The sequence below is a fragment of the Ochlerotatus camptorhynchus genome, unplaced genomic scaffold, assembly GCF_037179485.1.
Source record: "Ochlerotatus camptorhynchus isolate MF236.1 unplaced genomic scaffold, CSIRO-AGI_Acam_v1.1 ptg000298l, whole genome shotgun sequence".
NCBI classification, from domain to species: Eukaryota; Metazoa; Arthropoda; class Insecta; order Diptera; family Culicidae; genus Ochlerotatus; species Ochlerotatus camptorhynchus.
In genome coordinates this window covers 494888-514244 of record NW_027040786.1, presented here as the reverse complement: position 1 = coordinate 514244, position 19357 = coordinate 494888, and the positions used below count along the sequence as shown (strand labels likewise).

Below are 19357 nucleotides of genomic sequence, written 5' to 3'. Positions count from 1 at the left end.
ATTCGCGAAATCCGCGCCTGTTGTAGCAGCCCTGTCACTCAACTTCTCTGAACTTCACATAGAACTTCTGAGATGAACAGAATTAAATGAATTGAACAGAAAATTGATACAGTTAAGCCTGAAGAAATAAAATCGTCAATTTTATTTCAATAGAAATCATTTTGTATTCTTCTGCTTGGGTAAATTACTTAAAGGATGTTCTTCCGTTTAACGCAGAAATAAAAGGCAGGTTTTTAGTTAACAACTAAAGTTATCTGGTAACAACTCGCGTGTACCATACATTCCAGGACTGTGCAATGTAAATTAATAATTTATTGGTATAAAAAGTGTCACAACAGTAATAAGGTAATCCGTAATAATCCGGTAAGTAATAAGGCAATCGACAACATTTCTCGACTGTACTTTTTTTTCAATCTTCTTTATCGGCTGATTCGCATCGATCATTGAACGCACTCTTCTGTCAAAGGAAGCATCGCAGCTAACTTCACTCCATTTTCGCCCTGTCTTTCTCAGAGTTCTGTCAATAATCTAAAAATAAAAATAAAACTTGTCACAACTACCTCTCCCAAGACATATGACTTGCTGCAGCGAGAAAGGGAAGTAGCATTCGGGAGTGAGCGTGAGCGAACTATAATTTTAGGAGAAAAATAATATGCCGTGTAAGTAAAGAGGTGTAAAGTGGTGATCGGTTGTGCTGCGAAAGTGTTTTGTTCGTGCTTACAGTTTCGAAATTTGTGTAAAATTCCTACACTCTAGTGTACCAATTATTGGATTAGCAGCTGCTTAAATACAGGTAGGACAGTGAATCAATTAAAATTATAAGAATGGCTTTGTAGCTGGTAAGAAATTCGAATGCGAATCTCGGGTGGTGAAAAGTAGCTTTGCTTTCCTACTGCTACCTTATCAAAGAAAAATGTGAAAAGAGTAGCGCTACGAGGGACTGAAAGTATCAGCGGGAGGTATGCTGCGGGTGATGATTCCATCTTGTGTGGTGTCATTCACAAAACAAACCACCTTTCGCTTTGGTGCGAACGAGACAGCACCAGAACCTGATTGCGAATGATATCGGTGAAATTATGCAAGAAATTCGCTTTGATTAGATTAATTAATGTGATTTTCAATTGATGGCATTTGATAAGAAAGTTATCGAATATTGATTACAGATTTAGAGCTTTCCTTCGCCAGAACTTGATCAGGATGGATTATTTTGGGAGATAAGTTTAGGCGTAGAAAACCTTTCTCTGTTGCTCCTTCCTGTTCCTGGTAGTATGTATGTATGCATGTATAGTGTTCTTGTTGTTTTTGTAATGATTCGATTTTTCTGAAAGTTCAAGGATATTTCGTCCTGAAAATCCTTGTCCAGCTGGCTTGCAGGTATGTGGTAACTGTATTTTTTTCCCTTTGATTCCTTTGTTTTGTCTTTTTTAGGTCTGGCGAAAACTTCTTCCTGAATTTTAGTTTGAGACAGTATCTCATATCTGTTTGATCTAATTTGGTGTGAACTTCAATCAGAACCAATCAGGGTAGTTGAGGCAGTTTTGGTCCTGGCTCTAGTATTTAGCCCTAACGTCGGTACACAGCAAAAATAAAATTTTAATATTACATCCAAGAAGATGCACTTCAATCATGTCGAAAATATCATGTAATTTTTAAGGCCACAACAATAAACAAATGCAGTTATGTCAGTTCATGCACTGTATTATTGATAATTTTGTCCTTTTTGGCAAGTATTATTACACCATATTTTCGACAAGATTGTAGTGCATCCACTTTGATGTGATATTAAATTTTTTTTTGCTGTGTATGAAAACGGGTGAAACTATATCGGTAGCTCTACTTCTCTGCCTCTGTGCACAAGATTCTTCAAAGGAGGAAAAGTTCTCGGGCGGCAACAAATACAAATCTGCTCCATGGATTGCTGAAGTTATCTGATCCTTTAATGTAAAGTAAGCGAATTGTTAAGAGCCAGCCAAATAGATTGCCATCGACTGATGCTCAGTTCCTGCAAGATATTATCAATCAGGATTGATTTTGATGCAGACAAGGTCCGGATTACAATGCCAGAGGTGGCAGTTTCGAAGTTTGGCTCGGTCAAGGGAGTTTTCGAGTTTCAAGTTTCGAGAACACGTTTTCTCGACTTTCTTGGGCATTGATTGTCAACCGCAAATAAGAGGCCAGGCGCATAATTCTAGTTAGCACGTTTAACTAAAGAATAAGATTATGCATAAATATATTTTTTTTATTCGGATGCAAGTGTAACACTACAGTTTTATTCATTAATTGGGCTGTTGGATATATTTTTCTCTGAAGGACTTTAACATATTTGATACACTCTGCTACCATGGTGTAGGGCCCTTAGGGCGTATGCCATTATGTCGAATAGGCAACACATAAGTTCTATAACAGTTTATATAACCTTTATATGATTGGTTTTGGATATAAAGAAGTTTTAAGGGTGTCCCGCATCAAATTGAATCACAGAAAAATTGCTGTAGAAAATTACCTAGTTGACCGATCCTTTTCAAACTTTCAGACAATTAAATATAACCCATTAGTAAGCTTTTGGCATATTTATTTCATTCAACTTCAATACCATAACCGTACGATCGCACCTTACGCTTATTCCTCTCATTAGGTTCTGTACAATATCTGGTTGCAGCTTCTTCTGTACGGAAACCCACTTTTTCTTCATTCCTTAGATTTGACCGCCTTGGGATGCTTCCGTAGCGCCTGCTTAATAATAGCCCAGTATTTTTCGATGTGCCTTAGATCCGGTGCGTTGGGGGGGGGGGGGGGGGGTACCACTCCAGGACAACTTTTGAATAGTGGCACGAAGCTATATCCGGCCAGAAGATCGTAGGGCCCTCGTGTTGCTTCAACAGAGGAAGCAGACGCTTCTGTAGACACTCCTTGAGGTAGATCTCCCCGTGAGCAGATCGCTTGCCAAATCATCTATTTCTTGGCAAACTTTGAAAGTTTCTGTTTCCTTACTTCCTCCGGAACATCAAACTTGAACTGGGCGTTGAAGCCGGAAGTCCGCCTTGACGTAAGTCTCATCATCCATGATGACACAATGATGCTTCGTCAGCATCTGGGTGTTCAGTTTCCTGGCCGTGACTTTCCCACCGTATTTTGCCGTTCGTCACGATTTGGAGCCATCTGCACATCCCGGCCCTTGGCTCTCCAAACGAAAGACTTGGAAATATTCAACTTTTTGGCCACATCCCTGACCGACGCATTGGGATTCCGCTTAAACGCTTACGCGACACACGATCACTAATCAAACTTTCGAAAAACTGATGGCGATAAAAATACAGTGTAAACAATACACTTCAAACTGCTTCTACCCAAATTTTCAAGAGACAGCGTTTTTTTTCCGTGATGCAGTTTGATGTGGGACACCCTTTACTCAACATAATTCCATGTATATGTGTTACTTGGCTAGGCCGTATGGGTCAGTAGGCTGCATTTAAAAAAAAAAAAAATGGAAATTAGAGTATTCATTGCAACAATTTCCAACACTCCATGGGGCATGGGGCCTCCCTTAGCTCAGTCGGTAAAGGCGCAGCTACAAAGCAAGACCATGCTGGAGGTAGCTGGGTTCAATTCTCGGTCCGGTCTAGGAATTTTTCGGGTTGGAAAATGTCTCGACTTCCCTGGGCATAGAAGTATGATTGGACTTGCCACACAATTATACCAATGCAAAAATGGTACAGGCATCGAAAGCTTTCAATTAATAACTGTGGAAGTGCATCTAGAACACTAAGTTGAGAGCACGCAATAAGCTAATATGCGATATGCAATAAGCTTGAAATGCGAAGAAGAAGAAGAAAGAAGAAGAAGAATATATTCAGTTAAGTCCTTCAAACTTCAGGGAAGTTTTCAGATCTCCGAGAAAGTTCTTCGAACTTGAAGGAAGTCTTACGAACTTCTGAGAATTTCTACGAACTTCGTGGTACTTCTACGATAATGGGAAATTCCTATGAATTTCAAAAAAAAACTCTGAACTTTAGGGAAGTCCTAAGATCTTAAAAAAAGTCGTTCGAACTTCGGGGAAGTCCCATGAAATTCAGGCAATACAAACTTCAATGAACCCTTTAGGAAAGACCTTAACGCTTCAGGGAAGTTCTACGAACTTTAGGGATCTTCTATGAACTTCAGCAGTTAGTCTTTTTAATAATAAGAGTTATTTAACCAGCGTTGTTTATGCAATCTTTTAATCACATGATTTTGAAATCATGTTAATCGTTGACAATTGCGGAAAATTTAAACAAACTGGAAATCCGTAAAATTGTTAGAAGCAAAGGTTTGTTTAAAGAGTCCTCATTCATATCACACTTCGCAATTTCACCTTGAGATAAACTAGCCCGTTGGCTGAACATCTCAATAATAAAGTTAAAAAAAATCGCAATTTGAAAAACGGTTCCAAATCGGATCCTGATTAGCCTCCCAAAATTTGAAAACCTTTGGTAAGAAGCTGACTTGGCACAAACCATTTGAAATTTATATGGGACTTACTGTGGGAAATCCAAACTTTTTGTTTATAAGGATCGGGTGCTACTCAATTTTCTGCGAGTAAAACATACGCTATTGAGAGACAGTACTTTCATTCCCAAAGAGACGTGAAAGAGCATTTTCTATTGTGCAGCACATTCCATTCTTCTTGTGCTGTAGAGCTGCCGCTCCAACGGTGTTAAGTCTCTTACTCTTTCTCTTCTGGTTCTCTGAGTAGAACTGTACGACGTGTAGGTACGGTAGGAAACAACTGGTGTTTTTCAAGCTGAATTTAACAACCACGACTATAAGGCAGTGCTGCACAGTCTCGGCGATATTCATAATTATGCTTTAGTCACTCATTTGAGCTAACAGTCATCGTCAAGGTAAACCATGTCAATTGTCAGTGACAATGCTGTCAGTGACGATGTACAGATTCTTTTATTAGCTAAATTTGTAACGAAATTAAATGACTTGTGCGAAACAATTAAATGAAACGGTTAAAGTAAACAAACATGTACGTCCTGAACTGCTTGGATAACAATAATGTGACACAGAATGCACGAAATTAAACGTTTTGTTGCCAGGTGAATCATTGTCATTGACGAAAAAATGAATGAGATTTTTGACATAGGTTTGGGGATCCAGTTTATCAAAGTACTGTGCAGGTGGAAACGCACTCGAAATCGTCTGAAAAGTGTTCCTCGGGCTAGCCGGAATCACGTACGTTGTGGAAGTGATATTTTTCATCGCTGTCAAGTTTGGTAAAGTGGTGAAAAGTTGAATTTAACTGCCTTTGAGTTGACTCCTTCTTTATACTATAAGTTGTTCTTTAACGAATAAATGCTTTTAAAAAGTCAATCATAAAATACTCATGAATTATGTTGCTCTTGGAGTTGATTATTTCTTTGTATCTTGAGCTGTTCTGTGATAGATAAAATCTTTTGAAACTTCCATCTGAAAATTCTCAAAAGTAACATCTTTCTCGGATTTGACTCCTTCTTTACAGCATGAGCTATTTTTTAACATTTTTTTTTATATGAGAAATTCCATTTTTTATTGAATTCTCGAATTAATATTCTCTTGAAGTGGACATCCTCTTTATATGATGAGCAGTTCTTTGATAAATAAAATAGTGGTAAAAATTCAATTAAAATTATCACATTTTTTTCTCTCTTGGAGTTGATTCCTTCTTTATAGCTTGAACTGATATTTGATAGATATTTTTATCTTTGATGAAAAATTCAATTGAAATACTTTCAAACAAAATTTATTTCTCTTGGAGTTGACCCCTCTTTGACAGATACCATAGTTTGAAAAATTCCATTGAGATGATTACAAATCATTTCTCTTTTGTTGTTGACTCCTTCTTTGTATCATGAGCTGTTCTTTGACAGATAAAATCCCATCTGAAAATGTTGAATTCCTTGTTGTTTCTTTTATGAAAAAATTAATTTCTATATTCATAAATTATTTTTCTTTTTATATTTCTCTCTTGGAGTTGACTCCTTCTTTACAAAATGAGCTGTTCTTTAATATTTTTTTATGAAAAATTCTATTGAAATACTCACAAATCATTTTTCTATTGGAGTGTATTCCTTCTATGTATATATGATGAGCTGTTCTTTGACCGATCAATGCTATTTAATATTCTATCTATAATACTCGAGAACCATTCCTCTCACTTGGAGTTAACGCTTTCTACACCAAAAAATCAAAAATGTTGTGAAAAACAGCGTTTTATCAAGTTTGTTTCATCCTCGAGATTTTCTTTTCTTTAATATAGTTTTTTTTAATATTTCATTTTTCAACTCCCAAGTTTTTCCCAGTCAGTTTTTTTCCTTGATTTGTCGATCTTGTTTTCCGTGCTGAGCACCAATGCTACCGACACCAGGGAGGCAACTCCCAAACCTGGACCCTATCTATCGACCCATCAACTCATGAACCGGGGACCAACGGCTTTACTTCCCTCCGTGATCAGAGATGTTATGCCTCAGAACATCCCGGCGGCGCCGACTGGGATTGAGCCCAGGCCTGCTGGGGTGAAAGGCAATCACGCTTACTATACACCACCGGCGCCACTATTTCACAATCAGTTGTAAAATGTGAATTAATAATGAATTTATTATGGCCAGCGTACATCGAAACAGTAAACATATATTTGAAAAATGTTAGTTAATTTGATTATAAGAATTATGGCAACTGTCCATTTTAGCTAACGTCCACATACGAAAATAACAATCGAAATTTGTTCGACCTCCCTGGGCATAGATTATCATTGTGCTTGCAACACAATATACAAATTCATGCATTGGTATTGGCATCGAAGGCTCTCAATTAATAACTGTGGAAGTGCATTTAGAACACTAAGTTGAGAGCACGGAATTCGCTAAGAAATAAGCTTGAAATGCGAATAAGAAGAAGCAGAAGGCTAACGTCCATTTTAGCACCGTATATCTAACGTATATTTGGCTAATAAGGTGTCATCTTTAAGGTTCAAGCAGAACGATGTGCAACCAAGTGGTCCTTGATTATGACAACTGACTTTGGGGAAAACGTTTATTTCATGAAACTATTTACTATTTATTTAGGCAGATTCGTAGAGTATTTTCCTATCGATTTATTAATTAGAATTTTTATTACATACATAAAGGATAAATTTATAAGCGTTCATAACCTAACACCTTTTCGTGTAAGACGCAGTACTAGATTTTCGATTTACCCCCAATACCTTCCCGTAAGACGCAGTCTACTTCAAAAAACTTCAGTTCAGACTGAAGGGTGTCCCATATCATATTGTATCACGGAAAAAACGCTGTAGAAAATTACCCATTGGGTATTTTCTCTTGAAAATTTAGGTAGAAGTAGTTTAGAGTGTATTGTTTACATTGTATTTTTATCGCTGTCAGTTTTTCGAAAGTTGGAAAAATGGCGTCACCCGTAAAGCAACGTCGCGAATTGATTTTGCGCAAGCACCTGGAAAATCTCCAACTCTCTCATCGGGACATCGGAAAACAACTCGGAATCGTGCAGTCAACGGTGAGTCGTGTGATTAAACGTTACTACGAAACTCTGAGCATCGAACGGAAGGAGAAATGCGGTCAGAATGGATGTTCTATAAGTGATCAGAATCACAAGCGTGTTGTGAAAGCGTTTAAGTGGAATCCCAATGATTCGGTCAGGGATGTGGCCAAAAAGTTAAATCTGTCCAAGTCTTTCGTTCAGAGAGTCAAGGACTGGGAGGGACTGCATACGTACAAAGTGCAGAAGGCCCAAAATCGGGACGAACGGCAATATACGGTGGGAAAGTCACGGGCCCGGAAACTGTACGGGCTGACGAAGCCTCATTGAATCATCATGGATAATAAGACTTACGTCAAGGTGGACTTCCGGCAGCTTCCGGGGCCACTGTTCTTCACCGCCCAGTTCAAGTTTGATGTTCCGGAGCAAGTAAGGAAGCAAAAACTTTCAAATTTTGCCAAGAAATACATGATTTGGCAAGCTATCTGCTCATGTGGCAAACGGAGTGTGCCGTTTGTGACTACCGGGACTGTAAACAGGGAGATCTACGTCAAGGAGTGTCTACAGATGCCTCTGATTCCTCTGTTTAAGCAACACGAGGGCCCTACGATCTTCTGGCCGGATTTAGCTTCCTGTCACTATTCAAATGTTGTCCTGGAGTGGTACGAAGCCAACGGGGTCACTTTCGTACCTAAGGACGTGCACTCCCCCCCCCCCCCAATGCACCGGTACTAAGGCCCATCAAAAAATACTGGGCTATTATGAAGCAGGCAGTACGGAAGCATCCCAAGGAAGACAAATTTAAGGAAGACATGAAGAAAAACCCTAATAAAAAATAACCATAAACGGACGATAACACAAATCATTGAACTATTCCACAAATGGTTTGGATGATACCCAGAACACGTCGTTAAGCAAATTAACCATACAATTTTTATTAGGGAAGTGGGTTTCCGTACAGAAGAAGCTGCAGCCAGATGTTGTACAGAGCCTAATGAGTGGAGTTAAGCTTAAAGTGAATGAAATAAATATGCCAAAAGCTTACTAATGAGTTATATTTTATTGTCTGAAAGTTTGAAAAGTATCGGTCAACTAGGTAATTTTCTACAGTGTTTTTCCGTGACGCAATTTGATGTGGGACACTCTTTACTTAACATTTCTCAAACGTCAAATCAATCCCGAGATAGAGCTTCCGGATTCTAACTGGAGCAATTCCACGCCAAATGAAGAATCGATCTGATGGTCAATAATTCACATTGTGTGTGTGTGTGTGTGTACAATCTAACCCCCACTGTCCGGCAGTGTTATTATGGAAGAAAACTGCTTTTTATTACCCTTAAATTAAAGCAGGTTTAGTCCGGGAGTTAGAAGGTGTTAGCTCTATTGCAGCTCCAGTGACCCATTTCAGAATGCCTGGTAATTCACGACCACTCCGAGGTTACTTTTACTTACAATAAGCCCCGCATGTTCACTCTACCTTTATCAAATGGATAAAAAATATTATTTCCAAATCTGGCACGTATATAGTTTTGAAATTTATTCAACTGTATTAAATCGATTTGAATGGACATTTCTTATCACTTTTGTTTCGAATACCTCTTGATTCATCTGCTGGCAGCACTTACTGGCCCTTATCGGCGACCAACTCATCTGCCCGCAAATGCAACAACGCCTAAATCTCAAAGCTCTCCGAACGTCCCCTCGAAAATGCAATCGCGATATGTATAAGAACAATCTTCAACTGGAACGTACTCACCAAATCAATACATCCGGGAGCAAATTCCCGATGCTTATTTTTCTCTCGCAAACCCGTCGTCGCCGAACGGCAAAACAAGGAAATTCGGTGAGCAATTTTGTGACACGGAATTTTCACTGAACATAAACCGCGAATTCACGAATTGCACCACACTCAACCAAAGATGAATACTAAGATGAAACTGTCGGAAGAAAAACTTTCTATTTTAGTGTCCTCTTTCATGGTCCCTTTCATCCAATGAATACCCCCCGTATTCAAGGTAATTTTGTGGTTTTGCTGCCCCCTCGGTAGAGATGAAATTTTGCGCTCATTTTGATCAAAACAAAAACACCAAAATCAGAGGTGTCCCATGTTTTAATTACTCAATTAACAATTAATCGATTTTTTTGTTCGCTGTACTGCCATTTTTCCACCAATGAGAGTGCAGCACATGTTTGAAACGATCGGTGATGATCCTCTGGAGAAGTTAATGCTTATATCGGCATGATATAACCGATTACAAATATTTTACTTTTCGGTTCGTTAATCGATAATTCGAATGAAAATTGGCCATCACTAGATGAATGTGAAACGTCATTTCAAATATATGGACCGTAAATAAATAATGATACAATTTGAAAGGGACCGGGGTTCATCACAAATTACGGTAACTGAAATAAACACGAGTGTTCACCGGTTGACTCAACTGCGAAACACGTTCAGAAGCACTTTTGGTACAATTTCGATCAATTTCTTTCGAAAACACAACAAAAAAAGTTACAAGCGAGCCAACATCAACACCGATTGTGCCGAGCTCTTTCACGCACCTTGCCGTAAATAAACTGAAATTAAAAATTATCACTCGCGATGCCACTAATTTCTGGTCCGGGAGAAAATCAAACAACGCAGATCGCGACATCTCTTCTGATGCTTGCAAACATGTTGAATCACGTTTTCTTTCTCTATTCTAAAACTTCCCGGAAAGCGAGAAAACTACCAATCACACACGTATAAACGTCCGGGAGGCAGAGCGCCAGAAATAAGCCAGCAATTGCAGCCGAAAACTATGAGAGCGAACGCACTCACAAAACAGAGAACAAACTTAAAACACAACCGTAGCCAAAGGCGTTCGAAACTGCACCCGCACTTTAGGTGAATCATCCTGTCGCAAAAAAGCCATGCAGGAGACGGATTCTTCATCGCCTTTAACTGGTTTCCCTAATAAAAAATAATCATAAACGAACGATAACCCAAATCATTGAACTATTCCACAAATGGTTTGGATGATACCCAGAACACGTCGTTAAGCAAATTAACCATACAATTTTTATTAGGGTTAGCGCATTGGTCACAGGCGGAAGTCATGCTGACTCAGTTTCTAAAAGTGATTTAGAAACAGCGGTGGAGATGCTCTAATACGCAAAGAGGAATTGAATTCTCAAGATCGCCCAATGCTAGACAGTATACACTATAGTATACAATATGTCTGATTGGATAACTTTTTCACTGTTTTCACAGCACAAAATATGCTCTATTAGACGATTATAGCAACGAACTGCACTTTCCACTAACAACCAGTACAATAATACAGGTAAACCGAACGGAAAAAAACGAATAACGATAGCCCGTGTGATAAAAAATCGACAAATTTAGCAGCGCACAATCACGACGATGTGAATAACAACAACTGTCAAATGTTCTCAGGAGTGTATCGTTTTTATTGTTCATCTTGGGCCCTTAAATCTTAAACAATTACTTAGCAGGCAAAATTCCACAGTGGGCCTGGATTGAAACCTATCAAGACTAAATTAATAACGCCCTGGGATTGCATCCAGCTAAGTTGACGTCTTCAGCAAAGTTGCTTGGCTTTGTTTGTATTAATTTGGAAGATCCTGATGGTCAATAATTCACATTTGAGCTAAAATCCAGCTTACATCAAAATGGCATATTCGATATTTTTCAACAAATCATATCACGAAAATGTCACTTCCACTCAAAATGACTTCTGAAACAAAGTTGTAGGAAAATATAATATTCTTTTCTGTACACACGGTAAAAATATTCAAGTAATTTTAGGTAAATCATCCAAAATGTGTTTAAAACTCAAATAACAAAAAACGACAATCTTTGATATTTAGTTTTATTTTTTTTAAGCTTTCTTCTGTGAAATTTTCAAGTTGGACACTTGTAAAATAACAAAAATTATAAGGTAAAATTTGTTCATCACAATATTAAAAATTTAAGTTTTTAAAAACTACAACTTTGTCTCAGACGTCAGATCGAGGTAGGCCGTGCATTGGATCTGACGTGTTTTGTTTATGCTGCTGCTTTATTTTTCGCGAATTTTACTGAGTTTTTAGTGAAAATTTAGTAAGAGAATTGAAAAACTCCGTCAACTGAAACTTAATCAATAATTTCGTGTGTAAGTGCTCGGTTGTTACAACAAATAGAAACGAACGGATTATTAGACAACCACGAGTGGACAAACCGGTGGGAGATAGAAGAGTGTTGTGCTTGTAGATGGAAGCGAAGAAATTTCATCCCGTTAAATTTATGGATTTTGCGTTGCTACGGATTTTTTTTTTCTAACATATGTGGATTGTATCAGACGGCCAAGACGTATTTCAAGACTATACATTCCGTGCAAGCTTTACCACAAACCGGATTACCCTGTGAAGCGAACCGTCTACAATTGCGACTTCCCCTCTAACACATCATGCCAGCTTGTTAGGTTCACTTAGCCAGATTTGGTGAGTTCGTTCCATTTTGTCCTTTACAATATTTTCATACTTAATTTTCGAGTACTAGTACTAGTGATACTACAAACATTTCCAACTCATTAAATACGCGTCAATCAAGCAATACCGCTTGGTTGAAAGTCCCAGTACATTATTAATGATTCCTACATTGAAATGTATTGGAGCGGGGCTTATCATATACGAAAAAGCTTCGGAATGCTTGCGTTCTTGAAATGGGCTTTAGGAGTTGTGATAGAGCTGTCACCTTCTAACTCCCGGATTTAAGCTTCTTGAAATTATTTATATAAAAGATGGTTCCAGGAGGATTTTATCCATAATGCCACTGCCAGTCAGTGGACAAATTCATGAAAGAAGGATACATATGTGGTAATATAGTAACAGGTTTCCTAATGACTACTGACTACTGATATTAGGCAGAATATAATGTTTCAACAAACACGTGTCGGTCGAATTAGGATTTATCCCAGGCTACTATTGTAGAAAAACGTAATTGATAGATATTGGGCGGACCGCGTCGGAATGTTTAGAAAAATAGGGCGCACGCTTGATCCGGTTTAAGATACATTGTTGACTGCTTTCGGGAACATGATTTCATTTTAATAACTTGTTTACTTGTTTAACCAGGGCTTAAGCAATCGTCACGTTGGTCATAGCTTGTTATGATAGCCTGAACAATGCGTAAAGAGCAAACCGCGAAACATTGAACGTCGCGTGAAAGTGGAACTTAATGAAGGCCTAAGTGCTTTTTCGTAACTTTTAGTTTTCGGATTAGAAAAATAATCGGTTGCAGGACAGTGTTACCGATTTATATTAGATAATTCAAAGCTATGTTGATCATTATAACATTACATTTTGAATAACAAATGATAAGACAATCTTATTCAAATGTCGTAATAATACCTCTGACCAAGGAAAAATGATTTATATAGTTTTCATAAAAGTTGACGATACAAATACTAATGAGGAAAGGAATTCCGCATTTCCTTTTCCCAAGTCCTTTTCCTCTCCTTCCCTTCCCTTCTTCTCTTTTCAGAAAGCGAGTAATGGCGCTATAACCATATGCCATATAGGGCTAGGACAAGAGTTAGTGCTCAGGTCCCAACCGCTAGAAGAAAATGGTAGCGAGCAAGGGCGCTATAACCTAGGCGAATACAGCATTCCCTCCGTATAGGTTACGTCCGCACACCGCTCTCTGTTGTCCTTCGACTGAGGTCGGCTGGATCGATTGAGGGATGGCAGTGGGTTGGCGGTGCCGTCCACGCTTGTACGGAGGGAGGACTGTTCGCTCGAACACAAGGGGTAAATACCTGTGTTCCATCCCAGGAGATCGGACAACCAAGGAGTGTACATTAACTTTCTTAGCTCTGTCACTCCCAACGATTTATATAGCCTATTTTCAAATCCTGCATACGGAGCGGTTGGTACGGTATGTCCCCGCTCTTTGATTACCTGTGGATTAAATGTTAACCACTGTCTATACTTATTAAGTAGACATGGTAAACATTCACTTCCACAAAAATTAACTAAACGCTACACAGTAGGCCTGGCCGCTTTATTGTTTGTTTCACATCCTTGATGTGCAGCAGGCATTAATAATGACAAGAAAAATGATAGATGTATCATTTTCCAGGATTCTTTCAAGTACTGGCTGTGTATGTGTAGACTAGACTAGACTAGACTACAACTTTGTCTCAGACGTCAATTCGAAACTTGTGTCATTCCAGCTCAAGAGGGTACAGAATTTAAAAAAAATTGTGGTCGATTTCACCGATTAGAGCCAAACTTTGCGAAAATGTTTATTTTGACTTTCTGAACAAACGCCTTTTTGATTTTGCTCTGAAGTGCCTTGATCCCTCTCGGCTGCAACCCTGGATTTTCGAGATTTTTAATGTTTTCATCTTTCAGAAGAGATTACTCCACATCCAAGTGAGGTATTCGTGATCTTAGAACGTCAATTCGAAGGTTTTTAATGAAGATTCTTAAAAGTGAGCCCACATTTTGTTTTTTGTTATAGTTAAATGATCAGAGTTATGAACAGAAGTAAATAAATGAGCTAGTTATGATTTCATAAAATGAAAATTCTGCCCAGTACATGTGAACAATAACATATAAATATGATTGTTCCATTGGCGTGAAAGAATTCACGAAAAAAAATTGAATAGCATTGATTTTCCACCCGAAAAGCTAAAAACTACCACTCACTTATCTGGTCATATCTCAAAAACTATTTGCCCTTAGAAACACATCAAGTACTTCTACAAAGTGTTTTCCAAAGTGTAGTGAAAATTTGAGCCCAAAATATTAAGAAATAAAAAATCCCGCCCATGGTGAAAATAGGCCATTTTTGACCATTTTGATACCTGCCGGTAATCAGCATGTTTACTGTAGTTACTTAAACCAACACAAAATGTGGGTTCATTTTTAAGAATATTCTTTGAAAACCTTCAAATTTACGTTCTAAGATCACGAATAGCTTATATGGTTGTGGAGTAATCCAGGGAAAATCCAGGGTAGTAGCTGAGAGGGTTCTAGGCACTTCAGAGCAAAATCCAAAAAAGTGTTTGTTCAGAGTTTCAAAATAAGCGTTTTGGCCAAGTTTGGCTCAAATCGGTGACATCGACCACAGGTGGTGTACCCACTTGAGCTGGAATGACCCATATGCCATTTTTTTTAGATTCAAAATATCTGAATTTAAGGTCAAATGAGAATTATTGACCATAAAAAACAATTATGCAATGTTTCAAGCAAATCGGAGAAGCTCGAGACTCAAATTACTTTGTGTTTTGTTACTTGGCATGGAAATGCTCTACGCTCTACTTCAATCATAAAAGAACTTCCTTTTCTTCACTCTTTGTCACACTGCAGTGCACAGTCGTTACAGCTGAAAACTGAGAAAAAAACACACTAGCGAAAAACGGTGTTACTCTCGTTCTATACGTTATACACCGTTCGAAAAATTCATGTATTTTTTTGCGAGATATAGCGCACATAAAATTAACGCTAGATTTGACATAAATTTACGTGATATTTCGTGTAAATTTAAGCGCAATATTGCATACATTAGCAATATTGTATGCAAGCTTGTAAACGATTTCGCTGTTTATGCCAAGTATAGCTCAAAATTAATCGAAGGGAGATTTGACGCGATAGTTAAAATTCAGAATTTTTTCTGTGAAGATAGTGTCAGAAGTAGTGCGAATTAGAACGCATCATTGTGCGATTACACCGCACTACTTCCGACACTGTGCATAACGTATAGAACGAGAGTAAAATAATTTTTCGCTAGTGTTTTTTTTATACGTTTTCAGCTGTAACGACAATATATTGATGGATACCTCTCTGCAAATGTCAATTCAGAAATCAGATTTTTAAAGCATGAAAGAAAATAGGGTTTCTTCTGTTTTAAGCGTGCGTGTTTCGAAATTATGTTCAACACACATCACACGCTGTACCGTTGTGAGGTTGAATTTATTTTCGTTATGTTCTCAAGGCTAGGAGACACACGTTTTCAAACAATTTTCATTCACGAGATTTCAAATCAAAGTCAAACATATGCCTTAGCGTAGTTTCATCAAACACCATCTGTGAATCGTTTCCTCGCACTCGCATTAGCAAATAGACCACTCGTAGTAGAACATCTGTCACTGCTAAATGCTGTCGATGGCTGATGTTTCTTCGAGTAGTGCGTTTATTCTTTTTCTTTTTTGAAATATTTTTAAGTTTAGTGTCGGACTTTCCGTTTCGTTTTTATGAATGGTAAATAAATGTACGATGCTGGGAGTAGCGTTAGACGACTAAAAATGAGAAATTAAATCTGACACAACGAACGATGATTCGTCGTCATGTTTTGTTGAAAGTTTTTAACAAAAGTTTTCGCATCTCCAGTGGGATGGAATATTTTTAGAGTGTTTTTTCTGCAAGATAATTTACTGCGTGTTCGCTATAAAACAAGCATAAAACAACAAAAGGTTTTTATGCGAAAACTCATTGACTCTGTCGTTATTTTGTCTACCTTCGCATTCTATCGATTCCGATCGGTAGCTTTTTGTACAGCCCAGCTTTAAATCAAATCAAACTCCTAATAAAGAAGTCATAAAATTAATTGCACCCTCACCTACCCTTTTGGCTTGGTTGAAACTGCATTCGATCGTCTTCGCAAAATAAAACCGGTCTGGCTCCACATTGATGACGACCCGTGCGCACGTTGCGGCTTCTGGTCTTGAAAATCGAAATTGTTTTTTTTTTGTTTTGTTGCGTGCTTCTCAACAGAGCTTTTTCCAACCCATGCTTATCAAACCGATCGGAGTCTATCTTCTTTCCTTAATGACTGTTGACTGCGCCGAACCGAGAGTCATTCGATTATTCCTTTGTGTAAGTTTAATGTCCCTCTCCATCATAATGATGGGACAATCCGGATTTGTAGTGCCACTTGGCATAATCGATTTTCAAAGTTCGGATGGAGTGGATGAACGCAAATCAACTCTAAACAAAAAACTTTTCAATTTTGTGGGCACCCTTACCCTTGTTAGGGAAATGGAAAGGATTACCAAAAAGCAATGGAACTGCTTAGTCCTTTCCTTTTTCTCGGTTACTACGTCGCATCAATGATACCTCCATGGCCAATTAGAATGACCCAAATTTGAGTTTAGTTCACTCATAATCGCCAAAAGTGTACACGCAACGAAAATCAATTATTTTATTCATATACATTTTTGCCAAAACAACAGCCTTATATATTCCATAAGACATACCACATAGGTCCTATAATGAGGAGTCAAGGAGTAGTACCTGGATAAACCTGGACAAACCGTGAGAAGCTCCTGCACTTTATGCGCTTTATGAGTTAGCTTAACTCAAACTTGGGTCGTTCTCATTGGCCGTGTACTCTATGCCCAGGAAAGACTAGAACATTTCCAAACTAAACCGTTTCTAGACCGGACCGAAAGTCGTTACCATTGCTTACAGCGTCGCCTTGCTTCTACCTGCTGCTTTACTGGTTGGGATGTAGGAGGACACCAACATCATATTGAATGTGACACAATACTCCACAGCGTGCAGACAACAACGCCAGTTTGCTCTGAACATGTTTTACTTTATTTATTTATTTATTTATTTATTTATTTATTTAATTGATTCCATCAACAGGCTTCAATAAGCCCCAATGATGTTAAGTAATACAAAAAACAACATGATTGTCTGTGCTTAAAAAACACTGCTATTCACGGCTACCTGTGCCCGAAAATGTCGAGGTGAAACTACGGCGAAGCGTCTGACGTGGTACGTGAAAATCGAACACTGAGGCAACTCTGTTGAAAACTCGCTGCAGTCCGTTTATTGCTCCATTCATTCCGTAGTTCGTGCGACGAAAGGGAAGTCTCAGCATAAGACTGTTTCTTAGTGCACGTGGTCGTACATTCAAATCGATTTTTTCGAGGATAGTAGGACAATCGATTCTCCCTTGCAATGTATCGGCAACAAGTAAAGCCCTTGCAGCGTCTCTTCGGGTCGAAAGAGTTTCCAAACCAATCAGCTGACATCGGCTTTCATAGCTAGGCAAACGGAAAGGATCTCTCCAAGGCAGTCGCCGAAGGGCGAAGCGTAAGAATCGGTGCTGGACTGATTCGACTCTTTCAACACCATTGTTGTAGCTTGGATTCCAAACTGCTGAGCAATATTCAAGGTCTGATCGGACCAGTGAGGAGTACAATGACTTCAGGCAATAAATTTCAGTAAAGTTTTTGGTTATTCTAAAGATAAAGCCTAGTGTTCTGGAAGCTTTATCAACGACATACGAAATATGCTGCTTATATGTGAGTTGCGAATCCAAAATGACTCTCAAATCCTTCACGTGGCTCACTCGTTCAATTGCTGAACCCAATAGGTTGTAGTTGAAGATGATTGGTTTTTTTATCCGAGAAAAGGAGATTACTGAGCATTTCGCCGGGTTAACTTCCATTCGGTTCAAGGTGCACCAGTCAGCAAAAGCATGAAGCTGGCGTTGAAGAAAGTGACAGTCGGCAATGGAACGAATCCGAAGGTAGATTTTTAGATCGTCAGCATACGATAGTCGAGGTCCGTCAAGCACATAATTCACATCGTTGAAGTAGAGCAGGAAGATCAATGTCCAAGGTGGCTACCCTGGGGTATCCCCGATGTAGCAGGATAAGTATCAGATCGGTAATCGCCTATGGCAACCATCAGTTGGCGACCGGTTACATACGATCGAAACCATTGTAATAGGTTACCATTGATCCCAAGTCTGTCTAGTTTAGTAATAGCAATAGCATGGTTTAGCTTATCGAACGCTGCTGACAGATCGGTATAAATCACATCCGTTTGAGCTCGGTCAACCATGCTATCAGTTACATAAGATGTGAGGCATAGCAGATTGGTGGTGGTGGAACGACCTGACATGAAGCCATGCTGATCATCACTCAAAACATGCTTGCAGTGAGAAAGTAGCGGTTCCATTATGACTAGTTCAAAAAGCTTCGATACGGTGCTCAGTGAGGTAATAGTTGTTGACATCTCGTTTGTTTCCTTTTTTGTGAACAGGAAACATGTGAGCAAACTTCCAGCAATAAGGAAAAATACCACAGCGAAGCGATAATTGGAACACGTGACAGAGCGGAGTCAATAGACTATCGATATTCTTCTTGAGAAAAACGGACGGGATTCCATCGGGTCCAGGGTTGCAAGAAGATTTCAGCTTGGAAGCAGCTCTTAAAATAGTCATATCGTTGATGTCGATGCCATTTAATGTATCGCCGTGTATTGGAACGTTGCTTGCTGCGAGGTTAACATATTCGTCAGATAGGCTCTCGTCAGTGAAAACATCGGCAAATTTGAGAGAGAAGAGTCGGCAAATCTCCTGATTTGTGGATCCCACTTCGCCATTGAACACCATGGACGATGGAAGACCGGATTCCTTTCGCTGCTCGTTTACATAGTTCCAAAAGGATTTCGGATGTGATCTCATCCTGCGCTGAATTCCCTGCTGATATCGCGAATAGCTTTGGCGACTGATCCGTTTGAATTGATGGTTTAGTCGAACATAATAGCATTTTATTTGGAACGTACGGTACTTGGTGTATTTGCGTAGTGCGGCTCTTTTAGTAGATTTCAGTGTACGGAGCTCCTTAGTCTGCCATGGATGATGAGCTGTTTTCTGGTGACTTATCTTCGGGACATGTCTGTCGATAGTATACGCCAAAATGTGTGAAAACGTTCTTGCGGCTACCTCAACATCGTGATGATCGAGGATGTTTTCCCAGTCCAAGCTGGAGAGCAAGTCTGAGATGCTGCGGTAATCTGCTTTTCGAAAATCGTAGGAAATACTAAGGGGCTG

The 19357-nt window shown here is 38.9% G+C and overlaps 1 protein-coding gene across 1 annotated transcript in view; it reads left to right on the top strand.

Moving 5' to 3' along the window:
- Window positions 1-655: 655 nt before the first annotated feature.
- The window catches only part of ERR (estrogen-related receptor), a 154329-nt gene continuing 135627 nt past the window's right edge, over window positions 656-19357 (top strand). The window contains exon 1 of the mRNA XM_065228627.1: window positions 656-793. The gene's annotated coding sequence lies outside the window, so the exon portion shown is untranslated. The remainder of the gene's footprint in view (window positions 794-19357) is intronic.